This window comes from Lonchura striata, chromosome Z (assembly GCF_050655825.1).
Source record: "Lonchura striata isolate lonStrDom1 chromosome Z, ASM5065582v1, whole genome shotgun sequence".
Taxonomy (NCBI): Eukaryota; Metazoa; Chordata; class Aves; order Passeriformes; family Estrildidae; genus Lonchura; species Lonchura striata.
The window spans coordinates 84,156,537-84,169,749 of record NC_140740.1 but is presented as its reverse complement, the minus strand read 5'-3'; the positions used below and the strand labels follow the sequence as shown (position 1 = coordinate 84,169,749).

Genomic DNA, 13,213 nt, shown 5'->3' with positions numbered 1-13,213 from the left:
TCAGAAGTGAAGGTTCAGGAGAGCAGTACTAATGTGTAAGTAGTTGAGTGAAGGGAATGATGAAGACAAAGCTTGAAAATTCTCAGTGTTATCCAGTCACAGAATCAGAGGCAAAGGGCAGAAGCTGAAACATGAGAAATCTCATTAAAGCATAAGGAAAAAAAAATTATTGCAAGGGTGGTCAAAGAGTGGAATGGGCTGCCCAGATAAGTTGTGAATTCCCCAGCTTTGCAGACATTCCCAATCCAACAGGAAATGGTCTGGGATATGTTGGTCCTTGAGACTTTTGTGGAAATAGAAAATTATCTATTGTCAGTTATAAAACAGAATAAGAGAACACCTAATGCTGTTAGTTCAGTGATGCAAACCCATATAAATCAAACCCATTAGTAACAGGCTCCTTGCCAAAGTCATGACAAAATCAATCTGTGTACTCACAGGCACAGGATTCTGTTTCTACCCCATAACACAAAGTCATCCTCAGACCAAAGGTATGCTATTCTGCTTCCTTGCCAGAATACCCAAAAAACCAAGGAACTGCAGTAAACAAAAGTTCCAAATCTTAACTCCACAGCCTTGATATTGCCTCCCTTTTAACTATAACTTAGGATGTTGACTACACTGTGCAAGACAGTTTGTCTTCCTTTGATGAAAGTCCCTCTACTTCTCATACAGACTCCTAATCATGTCATATTCTGAAAAAAAATCCTATCTATCTACTCTTCATTTCTATTGCACTAGCATTTTTTAGAAGTGAGACTTACAAACTTATGACAGCTGATTTGCAACAGAACAAAACACCTGTTTCTCTTCAATCAGGAAAAACACCTAGTCAGTTTGGAATGGTTAATTTTTTTTTCTGTTCATGTGATTTAGATGCTGGACTAAAAGCCAGGTATTCAGAGGAAATTTTATAGAGAGTGAAAGAAAGAATAGAAACCATTTATCCCTGTTTTTCGTTTCCCAAATATAGGTTCCCTCTCTGGGATTCTACTGTTCTGGAAAAGCCTCTCTTAGTCCTGCAGAGTTCTATGACACTTTGTTATACTCTGGCTTCAGTGTGTAAAAGATTTGTTGAAGCTTTCACTGCTCTAATGAATAGGAACAAACATAGTGATGCTTCAAGCAGATCTGTTTCACAATTTTATTTTCTGGTTTGCTTTCACCTTCTAGACTCAGACACTCGAAGAACAAAACTTTAAGCCATGTGTAAAAAAATACTTTCCTTTCCTGATGCAGTCAAATTGAACAGTCTATAGCAACTGCCAGGATGTCAGATGGGGTCTTTTTGTATTCTTTCCACAAAGTCTAAAAAAAGGCCAAAGACAAGTTTATTCTCTTTGTTTGGTATGCAGGGTTTATTTTGTTCTGGTTTTGTTGGATTTACTTCAACCTTTTAAAGAAAATCTCCTGCAAGAGCCATTCCACTTGAAACTGTCACATCTCCCTTTTGGAAGGAGCAAGGTCCTTGAAAGAAGAGACTGAAGAGCTCATTGTAGATATACTGAACTAGCCTATGGCATTTGAATTATGAAAAAGCCTCTGGGAAGGAAAGTGGAATGGAGCCTGAACATCCCTTGTCCTCTCAAGCTTGTTTTCTTCATGAACAAATTTTGAATAATTTTCTTGGCATTACTTTCACTCCATTCCTTCAGAGTTCCCACCTGGAGCAGCTTGGTACATGTGAGGAGTAGACAATTCTTTGAACAGCCTACACAAGCAAAGGAGACAGGAGGCATTAGTGGTCCATCACAAACCCATTGTTCCTGTCACAATATTCAATTATTGTTTTTATGGCTAATAGTTCCTCTAATTAACTTTTCATTGTAATATTTTAACATCTGTGTTTACCTGGAAACATATGAACACATCAATCAAAATAATAAATTCCTAGTAATAGATATTACCTCTAGGATAACATCAGGCAGGTTGCCATCCCAGGCTTTCCCCGTTCACGCTGGAAATCCAGTGCAAGTCTTAAATATTTTTTCTTGGCCAGTGCAACAATCTTACCTGTCAGATATGCAGTGAGTGATGGTGGAAGAGCTGCAGTTACCAGTTCTTGGACTTCTGTATTGTGCATGGTCAGATTACACTAGAATTAATGGGGAAAATAGAAATTATTAATTAACAGAAGATTTCCTATAGAAAATGCTAATTTTTGCTGTCAGTAAGAGACTTCACACAGAAGACCTTGCAGGCTGACTGCAGCAATCATACTTGGAAAAATTTCTGAAGGTTTAGAGAATAGCAGGTCTTCTACTACTCATTTCCAAGAGGGTCACCCACTTTGAACTCTGTTCTCACTGCATGCTATAACTTGAAAAAGAGAGGAGATTTAAGGCATCTCTAGCCTCATGGCCTGTCTGAGAGTTGCCCTTCTTCCCCAGAGGAGACCACAATTTTACAATGACTTAATAGCATAAATAATGCCATATTTCCATCAGCCAGTTTTCATCCCATAAAAATTAAATTATATTATATTTGATGTCCTTTAAGGAGTCTGGAAGTCCCATTCTTTTACAGACTTGTCCAATATATTATCCTGTAAGACAACAGTGTATTGCCCTTAGCAGCTCACCTCTTCAGTAAGTATTGTCTTGAATTACAGGAAAAGTTTGGTCGTAAAATGTGAAACCTAAAAAATCATATCTGAGAGAACACAGCCAAAGAGAAAATAAGTCCTAGCTGTGGTGATATGTCCTCATTTAATCTCTTCAATAGGTAGAAAAATCATCTCTTTGTACCTCCTGCTCAGAATAAAAGTCAGACATCATTATAGTGTGAATCACCAGTAAGATGTCTTTCTCCCATCCTAACAAATCCATTTTCCTCAAGCATCCTGATTCTTTTTTCTCACAAAGGTGTGGATCTGTAATAATTTTTGACTTCAAAAACTATTATCAATCCATTTAAGTTTCTGACAACCAAATTTAAACTCTCATATCCTGGTAAATGGAATAAAATTGGAAACAATCCTTCTATAATTTAAACTTCAAAATGGTGAGGCAGATGTCCATGAAACCTTAAGAAAGGTTTCTTGTTGACACCAGTAATGTGTGCCATGAGAAAGTCATATTTCCAAACCTGCCTGAAGAGAACTTTCTCTCTGGGAAGAACTGGTTAATGAGATGATCAGAAGAGGAAGAAAGTCTGACAAGTGCCTTCAGTGTGTTTGTGCAGAGACAAAAGCATGTCACAGTAATGCACAGACTGATATTCCTGTCAGTACTCATTCCTGTCCTGTACTGATTCTCCTCTCTTGTCTCTAACCAGCTATCTTTGGTATGGGATGGTGTTGTGCTCTTCTTTGGGTCATTCCATAAACAAATGCCTAGTTTGAATCCAGCTTAAACCCACTGGCTTGTCACAGAAGCGACATTCACCACAGAAATCTAAAGTTCCTTTCCCCAGAATAGAACAGACTTTGACAAGGCAGGAATATCCATGTTCATATTGATGATGGGGCAGGTATTCCTAAAGTATATTGCCAAACTGTAAAGCATAAAACCCCCAAAGAAAACCCTAAAAGCAAACATGGTAAGATAATGTTGGTGTGTCTCTGAGCGCTGGTAAAAGGAAGAATATTACATACAGCACCACAGTCTTTGCTAGATCAGCCAAACATTTGAGCTAAAATTAAGTAATTCAGGTCACTGCAAAACATTCACTTGTGACCAGTAGCTTAATCTGTCCTTTTCCTAGATATTTATGGCATCTTTCTGCTGTTTCTTTCATTGTTTTGAGCTGCCCATTTCAGGGACTCATGCATAGTAAATGCAAATGCAGAGGAAAATCTGCAAAGGAGACTGAAATTCTTTCCTTGTTCTGTCATATTACAGCATCAATCAGGGAGGCATGTGAGATGTCACAGAACATAGCTAAAGGCAGAGATGACAATTTAATGGGGTGTATTAAATTGGTGGACTCTGGTCCACCAAAGGTCAAGGCATATGAGCTTTGAAATGGTTCAAAGGGCGTGTGAAATTTGCCAGGGAAAAGGCACATGCCAGAATGAAACTATAAAACACCAGATCAGGACATGTGCCTTGTAGTGGGCTGCTGTCTGTGCATAAGTGGCCAGGCAGGACAGAATGTGAAAAGGATGCTAGGAAGCAGAGAATTGTCAGAAGCTGCATATGGGAAAGGATACAGAGAGAAGCACTCAGGTACCGAGGAATTCTCTCAGTGCAGGCTGTGCAGCAGCAATGATGATCTCTTGGTGAGGGCAAACCTGCTGCAGAAACAGCACTGCTGGGGTGAGTTTAGGTGGACAAGCATCACTTTTAGCAGTAGACTGTGAATGGTGTGCAATTGCACTTCATTCAGGGAGGTGTCCAGCCTTCAGCAGGTGACAAATTTCCTTGGAAAAGTTCCTTCCATTCCTCTAGCCTGCTAACATCCACTTCAGAGGTCAGAGGCTGTCCCTCTCCTAATGTCAGGCAAGAAAAGCAGAGTTGAGCAGAAATATCCAATACAAGATCTTAGCTGTACAGGCATTCAGAGAGAATAAATTTTCCAATTATCAACCTTAAGTCAGAAAATAAGAGGGAGACGCTACCTTTGCATCTCACTTCACAAAAAGGGATCCTCCTGTTGTTTATTGTTTAAATTTCAAAACTTCTAACAGGATCAGAAATTGGAATCACTGGAGAAAAGAAGCTGCAGAATCCTCAGTAAATTAGAGATAAATATTTGAAGGATTTTTGTAGCTTGCTGGCCTGTGAATAAAAGCAGAATTAAACACAGAAGATCTTGTCTTCCCTTTCAATTCCAGCATCAGGAAGAGAAGAACCCACAGAACACTGACATACTGGTTAAATTGAAAATTTCCTGAAGATGTATTAGAGGCTAAAAAATGCTGTTTTATGGCTCATCATTAGAAAATATTAGGTGGCATGTCCTTAATCACCCATGCTGTAGCTCCAAGCTGGCAAATATCCGCTGCAGCCTTCAACGTTATTTGTACAGGTACATTCAACATTATTTGTAATAGGTACAGTGAGACTGCCCAGTGTCCAAACCAGGCCCCAAGGCTGCTCCCATCCTAGTAAGTTAGCCCAGGAATATCCCAGGCATCTCTAGCAGTATGCTATGGATTGACCCTTTAGTAAAAGTAAACTGTCTTAATTTCCACAGTGAGTAGAATGGATGCCAAGTGGCTTGGTGCCAAGTGCAATGTTCCCTAAAATATCCTGTTTGAGATAGTGTGCAGCTAATCAGGAACATGGGTTACAGTCTATGAGGCCCTGCAATTCTTTACGGGGAATAAATACAAATCCAGACCCATTAATAGAGATACAGAAAATATTATTTACAAAAGCAACGCTAAACTGAAGAAGTAAGATAATGAAAATACCTCTAAATATCTCAATAATCACTGTGATGTGGGATTAAAAACACAGTTTCTGATTCTGGGTGTAGTTGAGTCAAGAAAGTGTATCCTTGGGTTCCTGCCTGGATCTGACCAAGTGATGGTCACTTGGAATAGGAATAACTACCTGATATAACTACCAAGTCATTACAATTCACAGCCAAGCAGAATGCTTCCTGTGCACCACTATCTGGTTATCAAAAAACCTCCAAGTGTAGTTTCTTACATTTCCTTAGCTGATGCAAGGAATAGGGTTGAGGTATACTGCCTGCTCTCTCCTACTGCTGGATTTGCTCTGTCCTGCATTAAGCAAAGCTGCAGCACAGGAAAAAAACCTGTCAGTATTACTAAGTCATTGGATTGTCAATGGGAGAAAATGTCTCTTAGATTCAGGCTTTGTATATGAAATATTTTTTTTTCTGTTGAAGAAGGTAAGTAAGAAGAAAAAAAATCAAGCTCATGCAAAAGCAATATTATATTTCAGTTAAAAAATACTTAAAAATAAAAAAAAATACTTCAAAAGTTAAGGCTAGAAGAAAGTTTTGGAAGAGAAATATAATATAGGACTGACTCCCAACCCTACTATTTTAATTCTTTTATGTTTTTGTGTTGGTTTAACACAGCCTGGCTTTTAGTGGGGATGGGAGAAGCCAAAAGGCAGCTTTTGAGAAAGAAGCTGCTCAAAGATTCTACTATGTCCAGCAGAACCCATCCCTGAAAGCTCTGATGATGGAATTACTATCCCAATTAAGAGAAGCTGATTATACCTCGGTGATGACATACTTAAGAAGGAAAAAATCTTGTGCAATTTCTTCTCTGGAGGGGAAAAATTAGACCCATGTTGGAGAAGTTCACAGAGAACTATCTCACATGGGAAGAACCTTACAACATAATAAAAGAAATTCCTCTCCCTAAGCAAACTGAAAAAAGATTTTTTAAAATGTGACAAATTGACTAAAAGCCCCATGTTTTGTGTCTCTGTGATGTCAGTGGGAAGAAAAGGAGGGCTGGGGGAAGTGAGGAAAGGAATTCTAAATGTTTTAGTTCTCATTATGCTCTTTTAATTCTGTTAATAAATTTCTCTTTATACCTTTCATGTTTTGAGCGTGTTTTTCCCTTAAGGTGTTTTCTCCTAATCCTTTTCTCACCCCATGAACCTTCTGGTTTTTCTTTCCCCCTCCTCTGCTCAGCTATCCAAAGGAGAATGAGTAAATGGTTTTTCATGGGTGCCTGGCTTTTATGCAGTGTCAAATCCCAACAGTTTTCTGAATAAAATGATATTTAATTTTCTAAGTTATAAAAAAATGTGTTTTCCCAGTAAAAGGTTAATTTTAATAACTATTAAACAGAAAATGTTAGTCCCCCTTCCCCCAAAGAGCAAGGAAGAAGATAAATAAACAAAAAGTTATTATGCATGCAATAGTTAGTATTAAATCTATAAGAAATGCCATTACTATAAGGACTGTTTATAAATCAGATGGTTATTTTGTGATTCACAGGGAGCTAGAAAACTGGACCAACAACAATCTGATGTTGAGCAAGAAGGGAAAATGCAAAGTCCTGCTCATGGAGATGAAAAAATCCACATACTCTGGGTGACAACCAGCTGGACTGCAGCAGTACACGGAAGGACCTGGGGGTCCCAAGCTGACCACGAGCCTGCAGTGAGCCCTCAGCATGGCTCAGGGACAAGAGCTGCCAGCAGGCTGGAGACAGAATACCTCCTCACAATTAATAAACAAAGTTTGTCTGGTGACCAACTCCCCAGAGGGCTGTGTGGCCCTTCAGTGTGTTGGAGAGCTGGGCAGAGAAGACACGTCTGAAATTCAACCAAGGCAAATGCAGGGTCCTGCACCTGGGGAAGAGGAACAGGGTGACAGGATAAAGGGTAATGAGCACACTCAGAGGTAAGAACTGAGGATAAGAGGTAATAAGCACACTCAGAGGTAAGAAGACACATTTTTGCTCTGGTTGTGGTTGAGCACTCTATTACTATGCAGAAGCCTTGGGTGGAGAGATTACTAACCTCATTTAAGTAATTTGTAGACCCTACAATGTTAGTAGGAATGTACATACACCATCATTTAGAGTATTTATTATACCACCTTTCACTCTACACTACTGGAGGATATTTATCAGATCACAGCAGAAACAAAACATTTTTCCAACTATTCAGTAGCTGCTTCTATAGAGCTAAACATTACAAAATGTGATCCATGGCAGCCTTTCGATAAATACCTAACCTATTAATGTTCTATCTGTGTGAAGCAATGATGCCTTTGGCTTCTAAAATACCCATTTCAGCATTCAAAATCCTTCTGTCAGTGTATAGATTTATTAAAAAAAAACCAAAAACAAAACCAAAAACCTCTAAAGATGCCTAAACTGTTCATAAATATGGACCAAAATTGTAGCAAATGCCATTGTCTCCAAATGACTTAATGTTTACTTTACTAAGGGGGAAAAAGCTGCCAGGAAATAAAGAGCACCATGCTAGTGTAGAATGAGGTCGTTCGCATAATTACTAAGAGTTAATTAATAATTACTGTCAAATGTGCTTGGTTTATATTTGGTCACTTACATAACTGATTATTCAGAAAAAATAATTCATAGCCTTCACCATTTGTATAAACTGAATGTGGGTCTCTCTTATCTCTCTCAATTTCACACTGTGCTGTGCCATATGAGCCCCCACCTTTCACACCCTACGGGTCTCTTGCTGACATCTTTTAACCCTACTTTTTTGTATTTTCAAAGTAGTAAACAGTTTTGGTTGCCTTGTTCACATACTCCATTTTGTATTATCTTAAAACAATATTTAGCAGAAGGGCCAGCAAAATTCCTAAAATAATGACATTTCATTTGGATCCTGTGCAGGTATCTCCACTAATATAGCCCATTTGGTCTATCTGATTTAAGCAGTTCTTTGTTTGACTAATTTGCTCTTCACTCTGCAGCCTGGTCCCTTATCCAAATATCTCATATTTTAAAACTTTCTCCTGATAATCATGCTAATCAAGTCAAACAAAGCTTGTAATTGTTTCTCAGGCCTGTAGTTTAACTGTTGAAACCCAGTCCTGATCGACAGACATTTTCGTCAGTCTCCTTAGAAGGTGGAATTTTTATCTGATATGGATAAAATATTTTGAACTCCCAGAATACATATAAATTCGAGAAAGCTGTAAAATTCCACTTTAAACCAAAGAAGAGAGCTAAAAGGAAAGACATAAACACTTGGAACACAGCAAGAACATAACCAATTATCCATAAGCTGCTTTTGTCTAATTCTACTCATACTAAAAGCTTGCTCAAACCTCGACCCATCACAAGTATTCTCATTCGTTTTATTTGAAGAATAGTGTTGTGTAAATTGTTCTCTTCAACCAGCTTATAAAACCCTGTAATAGAAGAAACATACAATATAAAAATACCGCATTCTTTTCAAATTGCTTCTAATATATTTTCTTTTTTTTTTCTCCCCAAGAGCCTAAAACAACAAGCCTTATGCAAACTGAAATTTGGGAAACACACTCCTTCGAAGCTTATTGTGATTTCCATCTTCCAGTACTAGCAGAAGCTACAGCTAATGCTACTTTTCTATTTATATTCTAAACAGTTCCCTTTCTTCTGAAGAGCTCCCATAGCATCCTTTGTTCTCACAAAGTAGAAGGGTGACAAAATCTTACATGAATTTGAGGGGCAGAACAAAGTTTTTTGCATTGTAGGATCACGGAAAATGTTTAAAAATGGGAATTATATAGAAGGTCAGAGGACCAAACTTACACGTGGAACTAGGTGCATGAAACTCTGAGCTAGCTTATTGATGTTACCTTTTCAAGGCTCACAGTTGCACTTCAGAGGAAGAGCAAACAGTCCCATGCATGTTTTGTCTGCTTTAAGGACCTTGCCCACTGTCACTGAAGTTCTTCCAATCGATGCTATAAAAACCACATTCTCTACTGAATTCTGCTAAATATTTGCTAGAAAAACAATGTATATGAAGGAACACAAGCACTATGCTGGCCCATCTAGTGATTCCTTCAGTGTGGGATGAAAATACAAAGACTCCTTCATGAAAGATAAGAGATAATACCTGTTCCTAAAGTGTCTTTCCAACAGTGTCACCTAAGTCTGTAGAGGTGAGGAAGAAGTTGAGCCCATAAGTTTGGTGTTAATCTTTCTATCCAGAGTGTACTTTTGGATACATACGAGCAGTTTGTAATGAGAATAGAGTTGTTTCAAAATTAGGCTTGAAACAAAAGTTCCCATTGGTTACCTCTTAAATTCAAAGGGTAGAATGCTAGGAGACCCCACTGGGTTTCACTCTGATTATTCTCAGTATTTGAATTATCAGCTTAAATAGTACAAGCTGCAAAATTTGTACACAATCCAAGAGTGAAGGGAACGTATTTACCAGCCATCTGATCTTTGGAGCCAGGATCTCAACAGAAGAGCTAGTGATGGCAGCAGACACGATAATGGATTCCAAAAATAATGAAGGAAGAGTTAAATATACAAATAAATGGGGAAATATCAGTCAGTCAAAAAAGGCAGAAAAATATTCGGAACTATATTGGCTAAAAAAAGTTTCTGTATGTCAGGGAGATGCAACTTGGCATTGGTGTATATTAAAGGTACGCTGCTTTATCTGAGAGGTATTTATTCTCTTCTGGTCCATTTATAGGTTATGTTAACTGGATAAGTCAGTACTTGTCCAGGGAGATTCCAGAGACCAAGGAAGATGAAAAAAAAACTGTAAAACCCAGAGAGGCTCAGAAATGTGACATCTCAGAGGAAGCTGGAAAAAGCTGAGTTAATTTCACTTCCAAAAAGAGCTGTAGAGTGTGAGTAATTTGCTAATGTCTTCCTAATGCTTCAGTTGAGATTGACTAAAGTCGATTCCTCCCACCTAACTAGGAAATATCATTAACAGCCAAATGTAAAATGGAAAAGATGGCTGGTACCTCCAACACCAAAATTAGGGAGACCTTATATATCCTTCAAAAAGACATAGGTCCCTGTTCTAGGCTAGATGATTCTGGGATGAGGATCTGCACAGGTTGAGACTGGATCCTCACTTAGAGGACACACACTTTTATCAGCTCCTTGTAATGATGAGTTTGAAGGAAGCATTTCCCCCAAGATAAGGGATTTTTGTCTCATTGTTCAGAAATATTTCAGAAATATCCATCCCTGCCTTACCTGCTGGACTACGGCTCTGGTACATTACTCACAAAAGTAAAGTGCAAATAAACAGAGTAGTATGAATCTGAGCTATGAAGATACTCTGAGTATTTAAAACAAAAGCATAAACAAAGGAATAATGCTGCTGAATTGGTAAATTCCATGTAAAGATCCTAATCGGGAGGTCCCTTTTTATATGGGTGATTGCATGCCCTTGTCTCTATCTAACAGTGAAACAACACGTTAATGTAGGAATCTCCTTTTCTTGGACAATGAAAATGTTGAATAGAATTGCTTTCCTTGTAGGAAAATATTGTAAGAGAAACAAAAAATCAATAAACTTCCCATAGGTTGAGCTGCACAGCATGCCACACTCACTCTATGCTGCCCAGCTTGAGATTACCAGCACCTGAAGTAAGTTTGTCTATACTTTGATTACTTTCTTAATGCTATTATCTCTAAAAATCACACATTTAAGATGTACCTTACAGAGTCTGAGCAACTTTCATATAGGGTTTATAAAAAACAACACCCTCCAGGTGTGAAGTCCTGTAATTTCTTTGTCAGTTTTTTGTACTCCAAATGCTAAAATGAGCTGTCATTGCTAAGACTCCTCAGAGCCATAGGATATGATGGTGTAGGGTATGTAATTATGTTGCCATGCATCTTCAGTGAAACAGTGGAGTCCATGTTAAAAAGGGTTGGGATGCCAGAATAATATTGCTTAATCAATTGCTCCATAAGAAATCACCATTTTGCACCTTTCTACCCAAAGAATTTTTGCCTTATACTAAGAAAGTAGAAAAACGTTTCTGTTTGTAAAGAAAAAGTTGTCTTTCTTAGTTATTTTTTACAATGCCAGATTATGTTTGATTGGTTTATTCCAGTAATAAAACTTCTCAAAATAACAACTTACAAGTATCTACATATCCTTACAAATCCCCTGATATCCATGCAACATCATTTATGGAGCAAAGAATAGATTCAGCTATGGAAATGACCACCTGCTGTTTGCTTCAGGTGTTGCAAGGTTTGGGCAAGAAGCAGCTTTCTTCATGTGCAGGAAAAAAAAACCAAAAAATAAAAAAAAAGAGAAGCTGGAAGCCTTATTGTAGAGGCAGCAATGCTTCATGGTTGTGGTCAGAGTGGGAATGGGGCACTGTTTCCAATTTCAAAGAATGGCATTACCACTCTGACTGTCAGGGTCCCCTCATAGGTGAAAATGAATAAATTGGATAGATATGGCAACTGTGCAGTTGAAGCCAAAACTACAGTAACACAGCTATTTACTGGGGAAGTGAATGGACATCCTCTGCTAATTATTGTATGTGAGAGGCACACAATACTTTATCTATCTGCCTGAAAGAAGATTTGAAATAGTCTAATAATTCCCACACCCATTTTTTCAGTTGTCTCTTCATAAACTGCCACCTCCTCTATGGATCTCATCACCAGAAGCTCTTTTAATTTCTTTTTCTGACAGAGATTAATGAAGCTTCCTAAGTTTATTGAGTGAAATTGTCAACTGATACTTACACATGGAGACACCAATCCATAATGCTCCAGGATCAAGGGGATTCTTCACATTTCCTCCAAAGGATTTTGCATCAAACTCTGATCTGTAAGAGAAATGTGTGGAGTACACTTAAGGATGAAATTAATGAATTGTGAAAATATATTCAAATTTTGTTCAACTTCCATGATTATGTTTCTACCAGTCAGAATGCATTTTAATGCATTCTTCCCGCACCTGGTGCCTGAATAACAACTAAATTGCACACTACCAGCAGAGCTTATTTGCTTTATTGAGTTATAGATGAATAAGCGAGAGAGGGATCCAAAATGTTTGTGCTTCATATAATTCAGATATTTACTTCAGAACTTAATGTTCTTTCTACCTGTACTTCTCCCAGTAAAACAGTCCAAGCACCTGCTGAGCATCTGCAAGGAATCTCACTCCTTTCCTACCTCTTGATTTGGGTGATTATGTGTGGGCACACTGTGGCACAAGCTTGGCTGAAGTGGAATAACGTCCCAAAATAGCAAATTGTGTGCTATACTCCAGGTCAGCTGAGTAATCACAAAACAACTATTTCTCTTACCAGATGGACAACACCTGTATTTGCACAGGAGTTGCAACAGTGTCCACAGTGGGGTTCTGGTCCTTTATCAATTAATTAATTAACTGCAAACCACAGTGAACCACAGTGTTTACTCCAACTGGCGCAGCATGGACAAAGAGGAAAGATAGGTACTTTGAGGCATTATCTGAGAGAAAAAACAGGAGTTCTGCTATATCCCTGAGCATCTGTGCAAAATGTTGTAATTTGTTTTCCTCTGCAAGCATTGCAGTCTGCCCAGCTGTCAAACCAGGATGTCTCAGCTCTGCAGGGTCTTCAAAACTACAGCTGCACAGAAGAAAATGTCTTAGTCACAGAAGGAGACAAACAGGCTCCATTATGAAGCTGTTAGAGGATCAGCTGTTGAAAGGAACTGCAAGTGCTGGAATAATAATTTCTTACATATTTGGCAAAAACGATTCTCAAAGAACCGCACCAAAGGAGCAAGAACAAGCATCTTATATTTTGTTGCCCAGAAACACATCTGCAAGACTGAGCTGAAGGGGTTTTTTTGTACAAACAGAAACTTTCCAAG

At 38.3% G+C, this 13,213-nt stretch overlaps 1 long non-coding RNA gene across 3 annotated transcripts in view; it reads right to left on the bottom strand.

The window, feature by feature from the left end:
• Positions 1-587: 587 nt before the first annotated feature.
• The window catches only part of LOC110472308 (uncharacterized), a 34,503-nt gene continuing 21,877 nt past the window's right edge, over positions 588-13,213 (bottom strand). Inside the window, exons 2-7 of one of the 3 annotated variants that reach the window (XR_014951282.1) lie at positions 12,095-12,177; positions 4,562-4,721; positions 4,154-4,432; positions 2,582-2,652; positions 2,014-2,095; positions 588-1,711 (exon numbers count right to left, since the gene is read on the bottom strand). This is a non-coding gene — a long non-coding RNA (uncharacterized LOC110472308). The remainder of the gene's footprint in view (positions 1,712-2,013; positions 2,096-2,581; positions 2,653-4,153; positions 4,433-4,561; positions 4,722-12,094; positions 12,178-13,213) is intronic. The other 2 variants (XR_014951283.1, XR_014951284.1) reach the window with 2 other exon arrangements.